The 20,411-nt window shown below is 40.1% G+C and overlaps 1 pseudogene; it reads left to right on the top strand.

Moving 5' to 3' along the window:
• Window positions 1–11,865: 11,865 nt before the first annotated feature.
• Window positions 11,866–12,392, top strand: LOC115766573 (annotated as a pseudogene).
• The last annotated feature ends 8,019 nt before the right edge of the window (window positions 12,393–20,411 follow it).

Consider the following 20,411-nt stretch of genomic DNA (forward strand, 5'->3'; position numbering starts at 1 on the left):
GATCTATATATATCTAGATATTCGAGCTATAGAGCTAGCTGTTAGATAAAATTTTTTAACTCGGTGAACCAGTTAATTAAATGAACCTAACACTATTTATATAAAAACCTGAAATCAACAAATTTTATTATTATTATGGTTCTTGTCATAAGCATTCAAATTTTTTAAATAGCATAGCTGGGGCTCGAACTTCGTTCCTCGTTGCACAAATGCATTTTTCAAGGAATATATTTTTCTTGTTTTGTTACTCAGTTCAAAAATGCCAAAAATACATGAAAAATATCGCTAGAGATAAGATGCATTGTTTTAACACTTCCAGCTTGAATATAATATACGAATATGTGGTTAAGATATTTTCAGAACGAAGTTCTTTTATGTCCAGTTCCTGGCGATTACACACACAAACATTTTAAAGATATTTCGTTCATATTTTGAACATGATATGTGGTTGTTTTGTGTTTAGAAACCTTTGAGTTAATTGCCAAACGAGCATAGAAATTGATGTTGGCGACAATCGACTGCACACTGTGAGCCAAAAGATATTTTTTTCGTTTTGTTGTTGAGGAAGAAGTCTCATACCATTGGAGATGTTATTTTAGATTATCTATGCTTAAGTCAGGCACAGCCACGGCGTTTAGGCCACAGTTGTTCATGGCTGGCCAAAAGCTGCAGAGCTCAATGCGAGGCATTGGTATGCAAATGTAACGTTTGGTTAGGGTGGATCCTATTGGGGCGCTTGCCAAAAGTGTAGCGCTCCGGACGGTGGCAGGGGTAGTCGGTTTTGTGTCTGGTCTGACAAATAAGGCTGTGGAAATTCATTTTTTCCTGCTACACATCCTACCCTACCTCCCCCGCATGCTGCTGCTGCTGCCGCTGCGTGCACATAAAATTCAAATCAATGACAAGACGAAGACGATGAGCATGAGTCTGAAACAAGGAACCTGAGACGGCGGCAACATTTGCCTTTCATTGCCAAAATGCCAATTTGGCTGAAGAAGCAGCAGCGGCAGAACAGGATTCTTTTCTTTTTGTTGTTTTCTTGGGTACTGCAACTCCGTCTTGACTTTTTATGGCTTATAGATATTGTCTCAAGATGTCTGCGGCTGCCGGATAATCTTGTTATCACGCCGGTCGTTGCATTTAATTGAGTAGCGAAACCAATAAACTAACCTCAAAACTCGAGAATTAATTGGTATATCAAAGCATTTGAATTTTAATGTGTTTCGCGTGGTCAGCGATACAAGAATTTTTCTCTCTCGTGTTTTCTGCTGCTTGCGCTTTGTTAATTGGCGCTGCCTGTTTTTGGGCTGGGCGTGGAGCTGGGACTGGGCGTGGTACTCATTTCCATTCAATTGCACTTCAGTTGAGTTTCAATTGGTTCTGTTCTTTCATTCTTTCGTTTTAATTTTTTATTTTTTTGTGAACACACAGCTGCCGTTGACATTTTTGCTATTGATAAAGCGAAATATTCCGAAAAAAGCATTCTATATATAATTCTAAGCATATCCAAATGTTATTCAATACTTTTCCCTTTGCATTCATCGAGTGCTTTCTTTGTAGGCACCAAACGCCATTTTCTAATTTGCCTTTCAGCTAGTCGCTATGCAAACTCGAGCGTGGAGAGAGAGTTAGCACTAGTAAGAGAGAGTAAGAGAGAGAGAGAGGGAGACAGAGAGTTGGAGGGAGACAAATTTGTCGCATAATATTACAAAAGACAAAAGGTTTGAATGCCTCTCGATTTCTGTGCGCAATTTTTTAATAGAAATCTATGCCCGTATTTTCGTTTGACAACATTTCAGTCCATTTGCTAGGTTTTTTCCCACTCTTCGTCTTCTTCATCTGATTCTTTTCTTTTGCATTTCCTTTTATATTTGGGCATTTCAATTGCCCATTACCCTGTTTAGTCAGCTCGAACCCACTGTGCCCGGGCCCATTGTGTGCTGCTCTTTGATTTCCTCCGTTTGTGCCGCATATGCAGATTGAATTACACCACTTGATGCCACCATTTTAGCCAAGACATTCCGATGCCCGATTCCATCATGCTCGTCGTTGTCGCTTGTCGATTCTCTAATTGTCCTGATAATTTCCAGCTTGTGCACTCTGGTATTGCCTCTGGCGGGTGTCACTGCTGCTTCTTTTTGAGTTTTGGTTTTTCTGGCTCACATTTTTGGGCGTAAGCATTGGCATATCGGGTAGCTCTGCCTAAATTATGACTGGCTAGAGCGTTTTGATAATGGAGCATGTAAAAAAGCTAGTCAGAGATCGTGAATCTTGCTAGATTCAAACTGCCCTTTACACTCTTTATATGTATTATGTCTTAAGTCTTTTCTGATTGGCATAGTTATAAAATGAAATGTTATTTAAATTGACGGTACTTTTATTATAATTACGATTCTTTCTATATGGCTATGGTATGATGTCGTTATTCAGTGAAAGTTTTTAACCCAACTGGTTCGTACTCAGAATTCAACTTTTATTTTTCAATATAATCCAAACCTCAATCTAAACCATTTGTACAAAAAGCAGCTGAACCGAACCATTATATTTTTTAATACACATAGTTTATCCAAATATAAACTTTTGATAAAGATTCTGCCCCAAAGCATAATTAAGTTGGATCCCAATCTTTGGATATATCTGACCATGTCAGTAAGATGCCAATTTTGGGCAAAGAAAACATTTTGAAAATATATGAAAAGCCAAGTCTCGCTATCAAACCGGATGTGGAAAACCAAATTCAGAGTTCAATATTCCGAATGAGAGTATGCGTATGCACCTAATAAGTTCTATATGTAGGTAACCGGAGTGCTGTAATATATCTTATCAATACTTGGTTCTTCCATGAATTTAATAACTAAAACTGTAAAAAGTTAAAAAATCCAGCTCTTTCCGTTTGTTACCTTCACAGCTTTTAAAATTTCTTGCTCCTTCTGTCTCTTTAATTGTGGCGGCATTCCTTTTGGCACAAGGAAACATACTTTTGGCCAAGCTTCTTAGCAAGTTAATTTTTTTATTGGCCAAAAGGCTTGTCGCGTTAAAGCAATGCCTTTAAGAGGCCACAACTGTCATGTCGTTAGGCCATTCCTGGCCAGCAAACATCTCGTTTAGGCGAAGGACACCAAAAAATCATAATATTAAAAGAATCTGCAAATGACGCGAAAATGTTTCAACACTCTTCGACAAGCTGGCAGTCAGCAGCCCGCTTCAAGCGGCCAAAAGGCCACAAAAGAACGAAAAATGTGATAATAATAAAAAAGAAAATTATTGCACTTCACATTCACAGTCATCGGACAGTGCCATCTTTTGCTTCAGGCCACGTCCAAGTCCAGGTCCACGTCCAGGTCCTCATCATCAGCCTCGTCCTCCTCGTCGTCCTCGTCTCCTGTACAGGCGGCATCAAAGATCGCGTTATGAAAATGCAACGCGCATTGCGCAAGAGCCGCAGACGAAGCCGACCACTGGTCATATCGGGGAATAGAGCCGGGCAGATGGGGCAGAAGATGGAGAGACGAGCAGTCGAATGGCAAATGGCGAATGGCGCTGCTCGTTCTAACTAGAAGGTGATATAAGTGGTTCGGTTGTTGCCGCAGCTATCGCATAATGCAACAAGAGTCTCAAGAAAGGAGCTAAATTGTTCAGAAAGTAGATTTTTATTTACAAAACGATTTGAGTTATACAAAGCAAACTGTCCATCTATATTATATCTATAGATGAGTTTTTCTTAGGTGGCTTTCTTGCTGGTTGAACTTGGTTCAAAAAAGAACAATAATAATTAATTAAAAACAAAAACATTAAATGGTAAATGAGTTGATATAACAACTTTAGTAATTTCATTTAGTTACTTAGAAGGATGAATTACAGTTTTTTTTTTTTTCAATTCATTATTACAATCACTTTAGCCCTTACACTTTGGGCTCATTTAATTGACATAACTTACACTTTGCACCACTGTGCATTGGTCTTGAAGCGGTAACCGGGCTTGAAGTCGGAACCGGAGTCAGCGGCGCGTTAGCGCTAATAAGCAATTGCCAAATTACATTCGCGTGAGTAATCTCGCGCCCCGATGCCGGTCGCCATCGTCGTCGCCGTCGCCCCCTGACTACCTCTTGCTGCAGTTGCATCGCGGGCTTTTGGTGGGCGGAGCTTTTGAGCGCACCGCAAGCGCAGATACTTAAGTGATGCCCGCTGCACGTTGGCCGCTGTCCGACAGTCAGTCAGTCCGTCAGTAAGTCAGGCACTCAGTCAGTCAGCCGGTCACTCATTCATGCCATCATTTATATCAGAGGAAGCAGTCAAGCTTCCCCAGCCGAAAACCCAGCCAAGCTGCAATGTGCGCGCCTCTAAGCCTGTAATTTAATTTTTCTCTCTCGTTTTATTTTATTTTTTGTATTTTCTCTTCTGCTCTTTGTAGCCCAAAGTAGTCGGAGTTAGTTAGCGCTGCGATCGCCATTTCTTCTGCAAACCCTTTTTCTTGGCCGGGTTCTCTGGACTGGGTTCTCTTTTGGGCTTTTGGGCACGGGAATGTCTTCCCTTTAACACATTTTGGCATGCAATTTGCTGAAATTAACTTCAATTGCAATTTGTGCTGCTGCAGTTGTTGTTGCCATTGTTTCATTGGGTTATCATTGCCGCATCTTTAATAGTATTTTTTTGTTCTTTTCATTCGGACCACTGACATGTGCATGTGGGTACTTGGATGTGCGCATTAGAGTGGCAACTCGTGGTTTGAGGCTGTTTATAATTCGATTGGTGGTTCGCTGTGAAATGGTGCCCCCCGGTGGAGTAACTGTTAATGGCAACTGCAACTTGAAGAGCCAATGGGAAATGGTGCGAGCGTAGAAGATATGAATATAATGAGTGCAGGAAAAAATAATGGAATAATCATTGGTTTTCCAATAATTACTAGAAAAAAAACTTCTATATTATTTTACTTATTTCTAATTGAATAACAAGCTCAATAAACATATATAAAATTCGAAAATGTATGCTGGATTTGAACCAGCGACCTGCTGTTGCCGACCAAAATAACTTTCAGGAAACCTTTGAATTTTTTTATCTCTTTCTATTTAATAGCCCAATAATATTTGTAGAACTTATTAAGTGTGATATTACATATATTTTTATTCATATAAATTAAAATTTTTAATTTTTACTCTTTCATTATTCAAACGTATTCATATTAATCTCTGCTTTATTATATTTAAAATGTAGTATTATTAACTCTGGCATTTTTTTTTAAATCTTCTATATGATTGACATGCCTCCGCCTCATACAGTTCATCAAGAAAAACTCAAGTAGTTTAGGTTTTCAGCTCTACTCGAGCACAAGAACTGCACTCGATGACATTTGAGTGGATATGTATTTCTAGCACTCAGTCAGCCACGCTGTTGTCCAGCTAGCTGCGGAGGCCCATCATTAACTCGAGCAGTCAGTCAGTCTGTCTGTCTGTCGGGCTGTCATACTCGTACTAGGGCTCTGGCCGTGGCGCTGGCTCTGACCAGTTGCCGTCTTGAGTGACGGCCATGGCCAACTGGACGTGGCCGCCGCGCATGCGCGTCAAGAGCAGCGACCATTCAACGCGTTTAGCAGACACCGTCGCTGAGGAGCAGAGCAGAGCAGCACAGAGCAGCAGCTCCTTGAAGTGCATTGGTAGACGTCAGCGGCGTCGTTTTGGTGCAAAATGTTTGCGGCAAAACCTGCAATTACCATCGCCAGCTTTGATAGCTGTGCCCCTCCAGCCGCAACCCGACTGCCCGCCTGCCTGCCTGCCTGCCGCATGAAACCCTGTTTAGGTTTTTAGGCATTTAGTCTTTGTTTCGACAGCATTTGTTGGCCAGGCCGACAGCCAGCAGCCTTAAGTCGGCTCCAGTCGCAGTCGCAGTTCGAACCCAATTCCATTGCCAATCCCTGGCAGTCTGGTAGCGCAGCAGTTGATATGTTGTTGAGTACTTTTAATTTGCATGCTGTTAATGGTGTTGCTTCATATTAGGCCAGAGCCGAGCCAGAGCCAGAGCCAGAGCCAGAGCCAGAGCTGGAGTCAGAGTCGCGGCCAGAAGCCAGCCACAGAAGGCAATCAATGCAGTTGTTGTTGTTGTCGTCGTCGTCAGGATGTTAAAGCCATTGAACTGCAGCTCGTCTCGGTCTTGGTCTTCGTCTTGGTCTCCGTGTTGGTCTGCGTCTTGGTTGCTGTTGCCTTTGGGGTGCAGAGCTGGCATATTAATGGCAGGATTGAAATCAACTGTTGCCAGGAATGCTGCACAGACTCCAAAATAGACCTAATGGAGCGAAATTGTTTTGCGATTGACTTTTGTAATAAGAATAAATGCTGATCGCTTATGACGTAAATGGTATAAATATTAGTTAAGACCCACTTTTACGAATGGGAGACAAATGTTCATTTCTAAAAGGAACTTTCAAGAGAAGCGAACATATATACATAATAATTTAAATATAAAAAGAAAAATATAAATTTTTGTTAGAATTACAACGTTCAAGCAGGGAATTATAATTGACCTCATTCCTAATGACAGAATATGAATTCCATTAAATTTGTTCAAGCCCAACTATCTTTCTTTTGTAGGTGTAGTTTGGGCTTAATTATAACAAGTAAGAGGTTCTAGTCGGGAGCTCCCGACTAGGGGATACCCTGAACCCTCTTCTTCCAACATCAAATGCATATATATATTCTATTTTAGAAGCTATATGTCAAGTTTGGTGACTCTAGCTCTTATTATTTACCAAAATTGCCCAAAAACAGGATATCGATATCGATTTTTATCGATTGCTTGGAAACGGAGTAAGTTATCGATTATCGGAAACAAACTTGATCTGCGTGGAAACTAGGAGCACATACATCTAAAATTTCAATTCTCTAGCTCTTCGGTTCTGAGATCCTTGCGTTCATACATACGGACGGATGGACGGACGGACAGACGGACGGACATGGCTAGATCGACTCGGCTATTGATGCTGATCAAGAATATATAAACTTTATGGGGTCGGGGATGCTTCCTTCTGCCTGTTACATACATTTGGATTTTGCACAAATACAATATACCCTTATACCCATTTTTAATGGGTTCAGGGTATAAAAACATAATCTCATATCATATTAATATAAAAAATTGTATTTTTAATTTAACATTGCCCGTTCTACTGAAAATGTGTGTATTATATATTTACATAATGAGTTTGTGCCGTAAATATGGGTCTGCCTGAAAAGAGTTTTATTTTCAACCAAAAAGAAAAATATATTTCGGATAGGGTTTCGATTTGATTTTTTTTTTTTTTGGCAACTGGTTTTATTTTAAGATTCTCATTACATTAAAAATAAAAGACAATTCTAGGCTTAAAAGCGGTTCGTAGTCTTTGCCTTAAATTGCACTTGTGTATTCGATATTTTGAACTATCAACTTGTGTACATGAATAAAGAATATTGATGTGCGTGGGCGGGCATAGAAAATGAAGTTCCAGTAATTGTCAGAAACAGACAGAAAAAGGCAAAAGTGAATCATGTAGGTGCAACACGAGTTTCGTATTCGTGTGTGCATTGTAAGTAAATGTGAATACGTTTTGCCAAGAAGTAACTCAAATAGACTACAGAGACAGGACAGACTTGTTGTGGCTGCTTACCTGCCGCCTGTTTGTCTTTAGCTGTAACAGCTACCGCACAATTTCCCAAATGACAAACATGCCAAAATGGTTAGAGCCATAGACAATGGCAACAAAGGCAGCTAGAGAGCAGCAAAGGGAGACGGGCAGCAGAAACAGTAGCAGCAGCAGCAGCATCAGCAGGCCAAGAAGAGAAACAGGAGCTGGCAGGAGCAGCAGGCGGCAAACGGCAGCACATTAATCACAATGCTCCAAAAGAGCTTGACAGCCAGCTACATGGAACCGCTCCCTGGGTGTCTCAAGACTGAGTTTTCTTAGCAGACGATATATATATATGTGTGAGTGTGTGTGTCCGTGTGTGTGGCATCCTTTGGCATAATTCTTATTCAATCGGTAAGGACAATGCCATGTTGTAGTTTCAATTTGCGGTGGGCATGAGATTTGTGCCAAGACAATTGCCAAACAGGAAGCCAACGAAAGACACAGCGACTCCCGACTGCCGACTCCCGACTCCGAATCCGGCGGCCATCAATTTAAAAAATGAAAAATTTCCCTTTTTGCTTTTGCCGGCGTCCGGAAAATGGAAAATTAAATTAACCTTTGGGAGCTGCTGCCGCTTGCTGCTGCCAAACAATGTTGCTGTCTGTGCTGCTCCCGATAGCATCTACTGCCGAAATATGTTAATTTTCAATTTAGTAGTTTGGCCTCAGACTCGACAAATGCTATACATATATATGTATACGGTATAACTTGGCTAGTTTTTAATTCGCTTTTGTTTTCCAGAGTTTTGGGGCTCGCCTTATTAAGCGCACTAGAGCGCAACGGTAATGGGTACCAAACAAATTATAACATCTGCTAATCTGCTGCATATCATTCCGTATTTTCTTAGACCCCCCGTCCAATGCCTACTCTTTATGAAGAGGAAGTGTTTTCATGTTAGTTGTCGAGTTCATAAACAATTTGTTGACCACATTTTGATGTTGAGGAAATAATTAAGACATTATAAATTGTTTAAGGCCTCTCGAGTGTTGATTGTTAACTTGCGGTCTTCTGGGTTTCTGCTTGCTCTTGGCCTCTCCCTCTCTTTCAATTTTTCTCTACAATATATTCCCTAATGAGCAAAACAAAATATTTTACTTTGTTTTAGTTATCTCTTATTTATCTCTAGGCCTGTTTTCAACAAATACGTATTTAATTTGAGTTAGTTGAGTTAGTTAGCATATTAAATAAGTAATGATGTAATGGCTAGATAAACGGGCTTGTCCTGACTTGATCAACGCACATTGTAAACAGTTTGTGTACTTCCAATTCGAACTGCAACCTCATGAGAGTGCGGACTATATTATCTGCGCGTCGAACCAGGCCGTTGGAAGCCTCTAGTTCATATCCAGTAGCAACAATTGCTAAAGTATCAATAAAGAACATCTAAAAAACAGCAGCTTTCTAATTGTGCTTTGCGAACGTAACGTCTGATTGGGTAAATGTCTGAGTGTTGAACCAACAAGATTAATGGGGCTGGCTCCACCACAATTTGAGACTTCAATATTTTTTATTAAATTTTGTTGCAAATTAAGCAACCAATTTCTGGCTTTAAACTTTTAGCATAAAAATGATTTCGGCCACACAGTTTAATTTCTTTTGGTAAGGTTATAAATATAATATACAATTCTAGGTCATAACAATCCACTAAAAGTAGATTTTGTCTAAAATAATGCTTTAGCCATAAACTTACCCAATTATTTATATCACTTACCCTTTTACCAATCCCATCTTTACTTCTCAATTCACTTCCCAAATGTTTGCATTACGCTTTCATCATTCACTTAACACAATTGGCAAACATATGTATTCCCCCACCTACTGAAGCCCGAATGAAGGTCAAGTAAAGCCAACTTTGGCGGCCTCAAAACACTTTACCTCTGACAGGGCTATCAAAAGTTGGTAACTGTTATGCTATGCCACAACTATAACTGTACTGGCATCTGTCATTAGCATTCGTGTGCAACAATATTTGCCAAAACTAAGTTTACAGTTGGCCAGAAACAAAAACAACGACAAGAACAAAGTGAATGAAGCGTTTTTGCATTTGGAGTTTTTGTAGTTTCGCAAAACTTCATAAAATGTTGTGAATTACATTTTCCATTAAATTGGACATGGAAACGACCTTGTGGCAACATTTGTGGAGGAGTGGCAGGAGGGGGAGTGTCAGAGCAGCACCGGATATGCATGTGATTTAAATTGATTTAGTTGTGAGTCAGCTACGAGCTGAAAGCGTAAAATGGTAAAATGAATCCCATTTTGCAGTTGCAGCAATTAAATCAAAAAGTTTATAAATCAAAACTGTTAAAGACGCTGTATAAAAGCCGCGGCGGGAAGGGGCCTAACTGACAGCCAGTTGCGCGCTTTAACAGATCAAAATCAGCGAAAACGCTTCTTAAATCAATTTCTCAATCAATGTCAGCAGCGACAAAGGCTTGTGAGAGACACACACACAAAGAGATATCCACTGAGGGGGAGTCGAAGATGAGGCTACTCCGAGTTTGTTGATTCCTGGAACTGCGCTTAAGCTGGAAATCGTGGCTTACACTCTGGCCCCGAAAACAAGACTTGAATAAGAAAAAAAAAAGAAAAACAAAAAATAAAAGGTTCAAATTGTGTCCAAAATGTCAAAAGCAGACGCTCAATATGATCGCCGGTGCCCTATACACGTACCACAAGCGTAGTAGTCAAACCCATACACTCAGAGAAAAAACTGTGAATTTCGTGCAGGCAAGGTCGCAATGTCTTGAGAGGAGAAATTCTTTTTTGAAGAGGTTTTCATTTAATACATAAATAGAGTATTAAGTCTCAGAAATGTATGTCTCAATTTGAGAACAAGAGGTCTTATTTCAAGCGAATTTGTATTAAACCCAAATGGAATACTACATTTAAGAAAATTATCACTATCTTTAAAAAGGTTTTGAGGTTCTGCAAATTATCATATTATTAAATGCTCGACAAAAACTAGTGTCTTCCTAATTATTCAATATATTAAATTATACAAATTAGGTTCTAAAAGCCTTATTAGAATACACAATTTTCGAATATCATCATGACCGATTATAAATTAGATTTGATTTTTACTTATGTTAAACAAACCTTACTTAAGTTAAATGGTTTTTAGAAATTAAATTTGATTCATTGAGTTAAGAATGTCACAAAATGAGCTGTACTCGAAATTTCAATAACAAAGCAGTATAAAATCTATCCCAGTAATATTAATTAGCAGAGTGTTTTCTCCGAGTGTACACAACAGTCCACAACAGAAGCCCTGGAAATTTGATCGCATGCAGATAGCGCTGCCTGCTCTGACTGGGGCCTGCCAACCTGTCTGTCTGTCGGCTCTGTCTGAGCGCAGGGCATGCAACTGTTTTGTCTTTTTGGCGTGCGATAACCGAAGTCAATGACTGGAGCTGGAGCTCAGCTTCCAGCTCTGCCACAGCCCGCACCACCGCTGCATGAAAAGTGAACTTGAGTTGCAGTTGCCGCAGCTGCGCGTTGCATTGTTTTGGCCGCTTACGGGAGCCATCGACATGGCCATTGCCATTGCCCATGCAGTTGCTGCTGTTGCTGCTGCAGGTCTGTGCCTCATCCTGATCCTCATCAGCATCATCATCGCTGCATACAATCGTCGATAATCTCACGCTTGGCATCGCCAATATCGCCACAGACAACTGCAGCAGCAGCAGCAGCAACCTCCAAGGCAGCAACAAGCACAGCAGCAAGCATTGCCGCATCTTTTAGACTGAAGTCAAGATTCGTTTTAGTTTAGTTTAGTTTTGTGGTCAGTTCGTTAAATTACATGAATGTATAACCATTTTAATTTTTGTTGGCTGCCGTTCCTTGGGTCTTTTTTGGATTTGGGCATGGGATTTGTCTGTCTGTCCGACTGTCGCACACTCGATGCCTTTTGAATGATGACCTTACAAATCACGTTTCGCAATGTGTACGCCAGATCATCAAGATGCTTGGGTGTTGATAGCACCGCCAGCTTTGCCCATGTCTGGGGCTGCAGGAAATGGCGGCGGCAGCTGTGAGAAACGTTTCGAACACTCGAAAGAGGCAGAAAACGTTGCCAGGCGGTTGTAATAGTTAAGTGATGCATTCCAGGAAGAAGAGCAGAAGTTAAAAGATGTAGCACAGAATCGAACCACATACAAGCACTCCCTCGCTCCCTCTATCATTATTTCTACACATCTCAGTAAGCTACAAATTGAGTGAGCAACATTTATTTAAACAAGTCAGCAAAATGTGTGAGAATGATGAAAACATAATTTGGACTATCAAAAACGGCGAAATTGATGCCGTGCAAATGGCATTCGAGAACTCGAATCGAAATGTTAACGAATTTATTGGCGGTCGAACCCCATTGCACTATGCAGCCGACTTTGGGCAACTAAAGATGCTCAAGTATCTGGTGGAGATCGGAGCCGATGTTAATAAGCTGGATAAGTATCATATAACGCCCATACTGGCAGCCATCTGGGAGGGGCATACCGAATGCGTTGAATTTTTATTGGATCAGGGCGCTAATAAAGATGGAACCACGCCGTGTGGACAGAGTTATGTGGATGCAGCCGAAAAGGATGATATCAAAAAGCTATTGAATGATATAAATGCTGGCTGATAATGCGAGGACTTTTATTGAGGCAAGTTGGGAGAATATTCTAAGCTGTCAGACTTTAATTGTTCTTTAAAAAACATTTCGTTGCATAAAATATATTTTCTTTCGTTAACTGTCTTTTAATGCGTTTTTAAATATTTTAAAAGCAATTGCTTTCTCTGAAATGATTCATTTATGCCCAAAGGCGTGACATGTTCTCGAACCATGAGCGGAACTACCGACAATTTGTGTTGGATTTGCAGAACTTTTATTTTATTTTATTCTCTGCTCCTCCAATCCACATTGGACTAACCCGTTTAACTACATTCGCGTATATCATATTTCTTGCTCCCATATTCACTTTAATTGTTATCCTCTATTATACATTCTATTATATAATTTAAATAAAATATCTATATATCTGTAAATACTATCATTATTAGTAACCATAGTTTCTAAAAATATCACTATTCCTACTCTACTAAATTCATGTCATTATTATATTTACCAATTCCCATTATCTATGTCTCGTTTCCATGGAACCGACTATAATTACTGTTAGTAAGTGCCGACCTTGGATAACCTCATCTGATCATAAACACCCCATTCCCGATGCAGCACCCACCCATATTCACACGTTTTCGCGGTAGCTCTCACGCCTCTTTTGCGCTCGCTTGGCTGCAAATCACGTTGATTACCCATCCAATTCCAGGGAATGACACACTGAACCAACTGCATTTATAGATGAGAGGGCGACTGTAAGTTAATTTTAATTTTGAACACGACACGCCCCAAAAAAGGATAACTCGTGTGACAAAAAACAATTAAATGAGAAACGCGACACGAAACGCGGGCAACCGTGAATCGAAAGCGCGATATTCAGGAGCCCAAAAAAGCAGACCTAATGAAATTCACACATATTCCTAAACTCCTATCAGCTCACTGTGAGGGGGGTGGAGGGGCAGTCAAAGAGAGAGAAAGCGTGAAATGAAAATGAAAAATCACGGTCCACACACAGAGTGTATTAGAGGGTCTGCTGCGCGGGGTGGGGAGGGAGGGAGGTGGTTAGACGACGTGCAAGCGCCGAGGCATGCACAATTGGGCGTTGTAATTGAATTAGTCACACCCACAGATTGCACACATGAATGACTTGCCGAAGACAAAAAGAGAGTGGCAACAACAAAAAATAATGTAAAAGAGAGGCAAAAAGCAAAAATAGCGAATTATTTATTAAACTAGGTTACCAGGCAACGGACATGGGTCCACGGCGAGTGCGGGCCGGGAGAAAGGTGAAGAGAGTTGTGCATATGGTTATTGAGCGGGTGAGCGGGGTGCTGCCAATCGGGCTCTGTGAGTTTGTGGACTGCCCAAAAGAGCCGTTCTGAGTTAATCTAGAACTGGCACCAACAGATTTAAGACGGCGGCACTGAGCAACTTTTTTTTATAAGAAATCATTTCTTGTTCTACAAAATAATTTGCGAAAGTATACGAAATAATTTTATTAAACTATATTTAAATTGATCGATTTTAAGAACAATTTCATAAAATAGTTACATTGCTTCAAGCTTGATTAAAATTGAAATCAATCAGTAACTTGCCTCGTTTCCATTAAAGCGATTTGATACGAGATTCAGTATTCTGAATTTACTATATTTCGTGTCAGAACTTATACATTTCATTTGTATGTAGGCTTTATCCGGGTTTTCACAGGCTTCATTTTAGTCAGATCATAGACGCTAAATAAAGAATATAGGCAAATGTAGTAGGCACAGTCCGATTTCGGAATAATATACCTTATTCAACACGAACGAATCCCGACTATCGATTGCCATCCGAAAATGGTCTGAAATCAAAAAACTTTGAATCCAATCTATTCTTGGAACTCCACAAATTCAACGTGCCCAATTTTCCTGGGATCGGGCTTTATTGGGCCGGAATATGGTCATCACAAGTTTTTCGAACAATTTCGAGCTGAAATATCTCGGGTAAACACAGCCCGACTTCGGAATGATATAATATTTCAAATCGAACGGATCCCGACTGTCGGGATTGATTCCTCCAATCGATTTTATGGGATTCCGCGATAACTAAATGCTCGCTTTTTCCAAAATCGGACATTATTTACTTGATTAATGGATTTTAAAAGCTTTTAACAATTTTTTAATTCGAATATCTTGGATATATACTGTCCGATTTTGGGAAAATATGCCTCATCCAACTGGTACGGACCATAAATATTGTCTGCCATCAATTCTAGATGATATTACCATTTAAAGTATTTCAACTTTGATGCTTATCTATTCTATGGCACTCCACAAGTTCAACGCGCCTAATCTTCCTGAGATCAGGCTTTATTAAACTAGGACCAAGTAAAGTTTTTCTAAAAATGTCGAATTTAAATATCTCGAGGAAATAAAGCCCGATTTCTGAGCAATTTGCCCCTACCAACTGGTACGGACTAGAACTATCGCGTGCCATCCGAAAACTCGCATTCTACGACCTTATTTTATAAATTCTATATTCTACCTGAGTATGGCATTTTTAAGTTTTTAAAAAATATTGTTTTTCGAATATCCGCTTTCCGATTTTCGAGCTAATTAAATATGAATGAAATAGAGGAGTATCGGGACATGTTTATATGCAAATGATCAGGGCTGCGCACTCGGTAACTCTTACTTTTTGTGGCCGCTGCAAGCTCTCGTCGCCCCCGCCCCAGCCGCACTATATGGATGTGTGTGTCTCGAGTGGCTGAAGCTCTCCGCTAAGCCGCTTCTCAAGTATTTGCTCACGTGTGCAAACACTGCGGGGCCAATTTGCATAATAATCGTGACGCTGAGCGTCAAGTGCAGCAGCAGTTTTCGAGTCACTTGACCTTGTGCGCCAGGCAGGCCCCGAAACCTAGCTAGGCGAGTGTGGTGAGTGCAGTGCGAGCGTGGTGAGGAGGTGTAGTGTGAGTGTGAGTGTGGTGAGTGGGTGTGAGTGTGCAATGGCAGCCCGTGGCCCGTTTGCAGCGGCAACACTTTCTCGAGCACTTTTTTCAGCGGCGCCTAAAAGTATGCTTTGAAATTTGAAATTTCAGTCGCTGCCTGTAATTAAAACGATAGGTAAAGGCAGCTACAGCAGCGGCCACTACATTAAGGTTATTTATTGTCAGAGTGTGCTGAGTGAGGTTGTTGTTTGCAGTGATAAAATGCATGTTGACCTCAAGCGGAGCGTGAGCCTGGCGGCGGGTAGCGAGGACGCAACGTGCCGCCGCCGCACTCTGTAATAAAATCCAAAAATGTGTTGCCACAAAAATGTTATTTCCTAAATAAACACATACACGCACACTATGCAAAGCCAGGTAAGACTCTCTAATGCCTGTGCAGCTGGAGAGGGCAGTGCGGGGGCGGCGCAGGTAGTGTAGTGTAGCAAACTGTGTGAGATAGCTGGCACGTCCTTGCACGGCTCACTCATCTAGCTAGAGTCACTCATGCGGTTTTTACTGGTAATTAAATTAAATTTATTTAAGCTGAGTTACGCTTGGCCAACAAACGGGGTGCGGGTGAATGGGCGGGTGGGTGTTGCCAGCTGTGTGCCTGTCTTGGCTTGGGTTACGTTGGTTTTCGGCAACAATGTTGCGGTGCGGCAACCGCAGGACTCTTCAATGGGTCTACAGTTCCAGGTGCTCTGCTATGAAACCCATCAAAACGAGCGTTAGTTGCGGGGGGCGGGTGTATGGGTGGGGCGTGGCATTTTGTGTTGCATTTAAAGTGACAGTTTTGTTGCTTTAAATTGTGTAATCGGAGCTGATAAAAGCTTTTGCCATTAAGTGCGCCAGAGCAACCCAATGCCTGCCCTGCGGCAAGAGAAGAAGCTCTGCAAAAATAACCGAAATTCTTTGTTTTATGATATAAGCATAATGCTCGCTCGCTCTCTGCGAAGCATGCTTGAGGCAAACACATCCTCAGCAGAGACTCTGGTATTGGCCATGTAGTTGAGCTACTGTTACAAACTGTCTCTGTGTGCGTGTATGTATGAGAGCTTGTTGAGTTCTGCCTGTTTTCTTTTAGGAGGGGGAGGCCCCGGCTTCAGTTTACGAGCAGCGTTTGATACTTGTTGGACAGGCGGGTAGCTGGAAGCGAGACAAGTTTCACAAACTAAGAGACCATCATCAATTCCTGTGCTCTTGGCTTTGCAGCAGAAATTCGACACTGGCTGCAGCTGCACGGGCTAAAGGTAAAAGTCTTCAAATACATCACAGAAAATAGTTGGCAGAGCTTTTAAGTGTTTGGCTTAACACCACAATTATTTTTGAAAAAAAAATTTAAATATTACATTTCCAGCCAAATGAATGCTATTGGTATGAAATATCTGCGTGCACAGTTGGCGCAATTAAAAGTAAAACTGATCAAAGATTGACTAAAAAGGATTTAAAATTAACTTGGGGTTGAGTTTGATTCTTTGAAAGTCTGCAAATTTAGGAAAATAGCTTAATTGAATAGCCTAAATATTATATAAATCAAACATTTTTTATATATCTTAGATTTTAGCCTAGATCATAGATGTATCTCAGGTTCCCAGCGCTCTACTCAAAATGAATGTGAAGCAAAAATACTGAAAAATTGCGAGCCCAACCTATTTGAGCTGCCTCAAAAATTGGTTAAGTTCAAAAGTCAATCAGCTGCGCTTGGCCAGTAAAAGAAATGGCCAATTGGCTAGGAAATCGAGAGCGTGTTTTCTATAAATGTTGTAGCTGTTAGTTATTATTTGCAGGTTATGCGCTTTTATTGCACAATTTTCGCTGATGCCATTTTGGGCCGTAGTTGTGCTGTTGGCTGCCAACTTTATTTATAGGTCAGTCGCAGCGCCGCAATTGCAATGGCCAACTGGAGGAAAGGCCGAAAGGAAAAGCTGGCAAATAATAAAAATAAATAGAAATAGAAAACAGAAACAACTCACACTGTCTATATATATATATGTGTGTGTGTGAGTACATGCATATATATTATTTTATTTTTCACAATTCCCCAAAGAGCGTCGGCAAAAAACTATTTTGTATTTGTTCAATTGCTGCAAATGCTTTCAAAGTATTTACAAACGTTTTCAATTTTGTCTGCGATGCCAGAGACACGAATTGCAATAATAACAACAACAACGACCACAACAACAGCTGCAACAACAGCAAACAAGCTAAGGAACACAAAACATTTAAAGCAAGCGAATTTTAAATACACTTACCTTAACAAATTCGTTTATTGAATTTTCAGGTGTTTTGATTACCAATCGAATTTCCATTTTCGAAAGTGTTTCCAACTTTCTAGATTAATTGTAGGAGTGTAGGTCATACATCAAGCGGTTCTCGGGCTCGATTCCTTTTTTCTGAACTGAAAAAATATAAAACATGTATTAATTATAAGCAGCTCAACTAAAATGTTCGATGGTTCGATTTGCGGAATAGAAATGTAATATTTGTATGACATAATTTTGTTGTATTTTTAAAGAATAATTATTTTTGTTTTCATTTAACCATGGTTTCCGAGACCGAGATTATTTAATGAGATTGTAAGAATTTTAATGTCAACAAAAATGAACTCCCAAGGCATTTTAGCAATAAATTATGTATATATTATCTGATTGTACGAATTTTTAGACCAGGCAAATCTAAAAAATCAATCCTTATGTATCAATATAAACGTATTGTTCAAGGTGTAGATTATGCTCCAAACAAAAATCCGCTAATCATTATACTTGTATGTTAACTTTATTGATAATAAATCTTATCTTTTCTGATATTATGAGTTTTATTCCAGACAAAATTTTTATTCATTTTACATACTGGTATATAAAAAATCTTTGCCATATCTTCCGTATATATTATCTTACGTGATTGTACGAACTCTGCTTCCAGACAAAATTAAAAAATCAATCTCCATATTCTATACAAAGGCTCTTAGCTTTATTTACTGATTATTATTTAGGCAAAATAAAACTTAATTTTATATTTGTATTTAAGGGATTATTGTATCTCCTCTTATTAGCAGATAACTTTGCCCACCTTGTGCTCTATTTTGTCAAGTTAGCTGACGCAGATCAGCTACCCGCTTTGCCCTATGTGAGTAGCAAAAGTGTTGGCGCTGCCAAAAGCATTTCAATTTCAATTTCTATGCTGAGGCAGCGCTGCCAACTGAAATCGTGCCGTTAATCGCTTTAAATATGCGACAGGTTGCTGCCAGTTTTCCCCAACCCAGGGCCAGAGCTGGTTACATTGTTGTTGTTAGTTGCCTGGCGTTGCCTGGCAGCCTCACAGCCTTCTGTCCGACCGTCCGACCGTCGTCCGTCCGGTCGTCTGGCCGTCTGTGTGCGGCTTCCAGCCGTGCCGGGGCAGCCTTTGAGCGAAGGATTTCATAATCCGCTGCATTTGTCTCACTGATTATGCAATTTGGCTGTTTTTTTTCTCTTCTTTTGTGTGTTGCTGGGTTTGCTGCTGCTGCACACAATTCAGGAAGTCATTTGCTCAACCTATTTGGGCCTTTGTACAAATAAATGTTTATTTAAATTAGGCGCCCAAAATAAATAATAAATACAAATACAAATTCAATGGTCAGTGGACAAAGCGCTGTACAAATAAAACGGTAGCATTTTCTATTCGATTTTCACTTTCAGCTCAAATGCGGCGGCTGCTCTTGTTGCTGTTGCTGGGCGTGTCCATTTTTAGGTTTGTTATTTTATGCAAATTTCTGCATGACAGCCTGTGACTGAGGTTTTGTTTGTTGATCTCTGACATTAAAAAAAAAACGAGTGAATGAGCGATTGGACTTTGATTACGCAGAAATGTGACTCAAATGCTTGAACTGAATAAATACGAGAAAACTAAAGCGCAACAAAATTAAAGTTTTTATATATTTTTTTTTTAAGCTGGCGCATAAAAATTATTAAAATCAATTTGCATTCATCTTAATTTTATTAAATGTGTTGCTTAAAATTTATAAGATTGTAGCGAGTGATAGGGGCATTTCTGCTGCACAAAATATTTTATATATTTTTTTCCCTCTGTCTGTCCCCCCCTTCTGTACAAATTCTTCTTTCGTATCTTCTTATCAAGAAGTTTACCTGTGGCAGGTAAGACATATGTCGAAGCCGCCAAATGAATTGTCGGCCAAAACTCCTCTCCAGTCAAAATACATATATAAATTTGAGTAAATTATCTCTAATCTGTTACTAAACAATAAATAGCTTGTATAAGAAAACAAATTCTGTCTGGTCGGGTGCTCGAACCCTAAACTTCATGCTGACGCTTAGCCCACTACAGTAATCACTCGACTGCCCCTCAGAAAAGATCATAATCTTATCAGCATCTTAACATTATATCACAGGCAATCGGATAGCAGTCAATTTCCTGTATGAAAAGAAAAAGCTAATTTCCATTCGCTTTGATGTGCTGCACGAAAGAATCAATTGCCACAAATAAATTGGTACACAAAGGGCAGACAATAGATACAAAAACAACGAAAGCGAATGTTAAAAAAAAAAAACAGTTACTGGAAATTAAATTTTGATGAAACATATTCGTAATTGAATCAACACTGAGCTGAGCCGAGCTGAGCTCCTGCACTCTGCATTTTGAGGGTCAGCTGTGAATGGAGGGCGTACAAGTGGCTACCACGCCCACCCCACACATGTGCGTTCAAACGCTATTTTTGTTGTTGTTTTGCAAATATTCTGAGCTCTTTTGATAGTTTTCTTTTTTATTTGGGCCAACTCGTAAAAATCAATTCGTGCACAAAAATGCCAACATTTTAATTAAATTTTCAAGCAATTTAAGCAAAAGTTGCCACAGTTGTCAGCGGGGGTGGCACTGGCAAAGGGGGGAGGAGGAGTAAAAAGGGCGGGATGGGTAGGGGGGTTGGTGTGCTGCAACATGTAGGTGACTGCACTTTTTGTTGTTGCACGCCACACGTCGAAAAGTGTGCAGAAAGTTTTACACATAACAGCAGGTGGTTGAGGGGGGACGCCGAGTCGGTCTCTCATCTTCCATCTCTTACTCCGCTCACGTCTCTGTCGCTCGGCGTCCTATTCAAGCCATTAATTAACTAGAAATGCCATTTTCCACAATTATACGTTCCCGACTATATAGAAATGTAAAAACTAATTACATTGCAATTTGCCAGCGTAATA

The sequence above is a fragment of the Drosophila novamexicana genome, unplaced genomic scaffold, assembly GCF_003285875.2.
Source record: "Drosophila novamexicana strain 15010-1031.04,08,12 unplaced genomic scaffold, DnovRS2.1 tig00001209-arrow-arrow-pilon, whole genome shotgun sequence".
NCBI classification, from domain to species: domain Eukaryota; kingdom Metazoa; phylum Arthropoda; class Insecta; order Diptera; family Drosophilidae; genus Drosophila; species Drosophila novamexicana.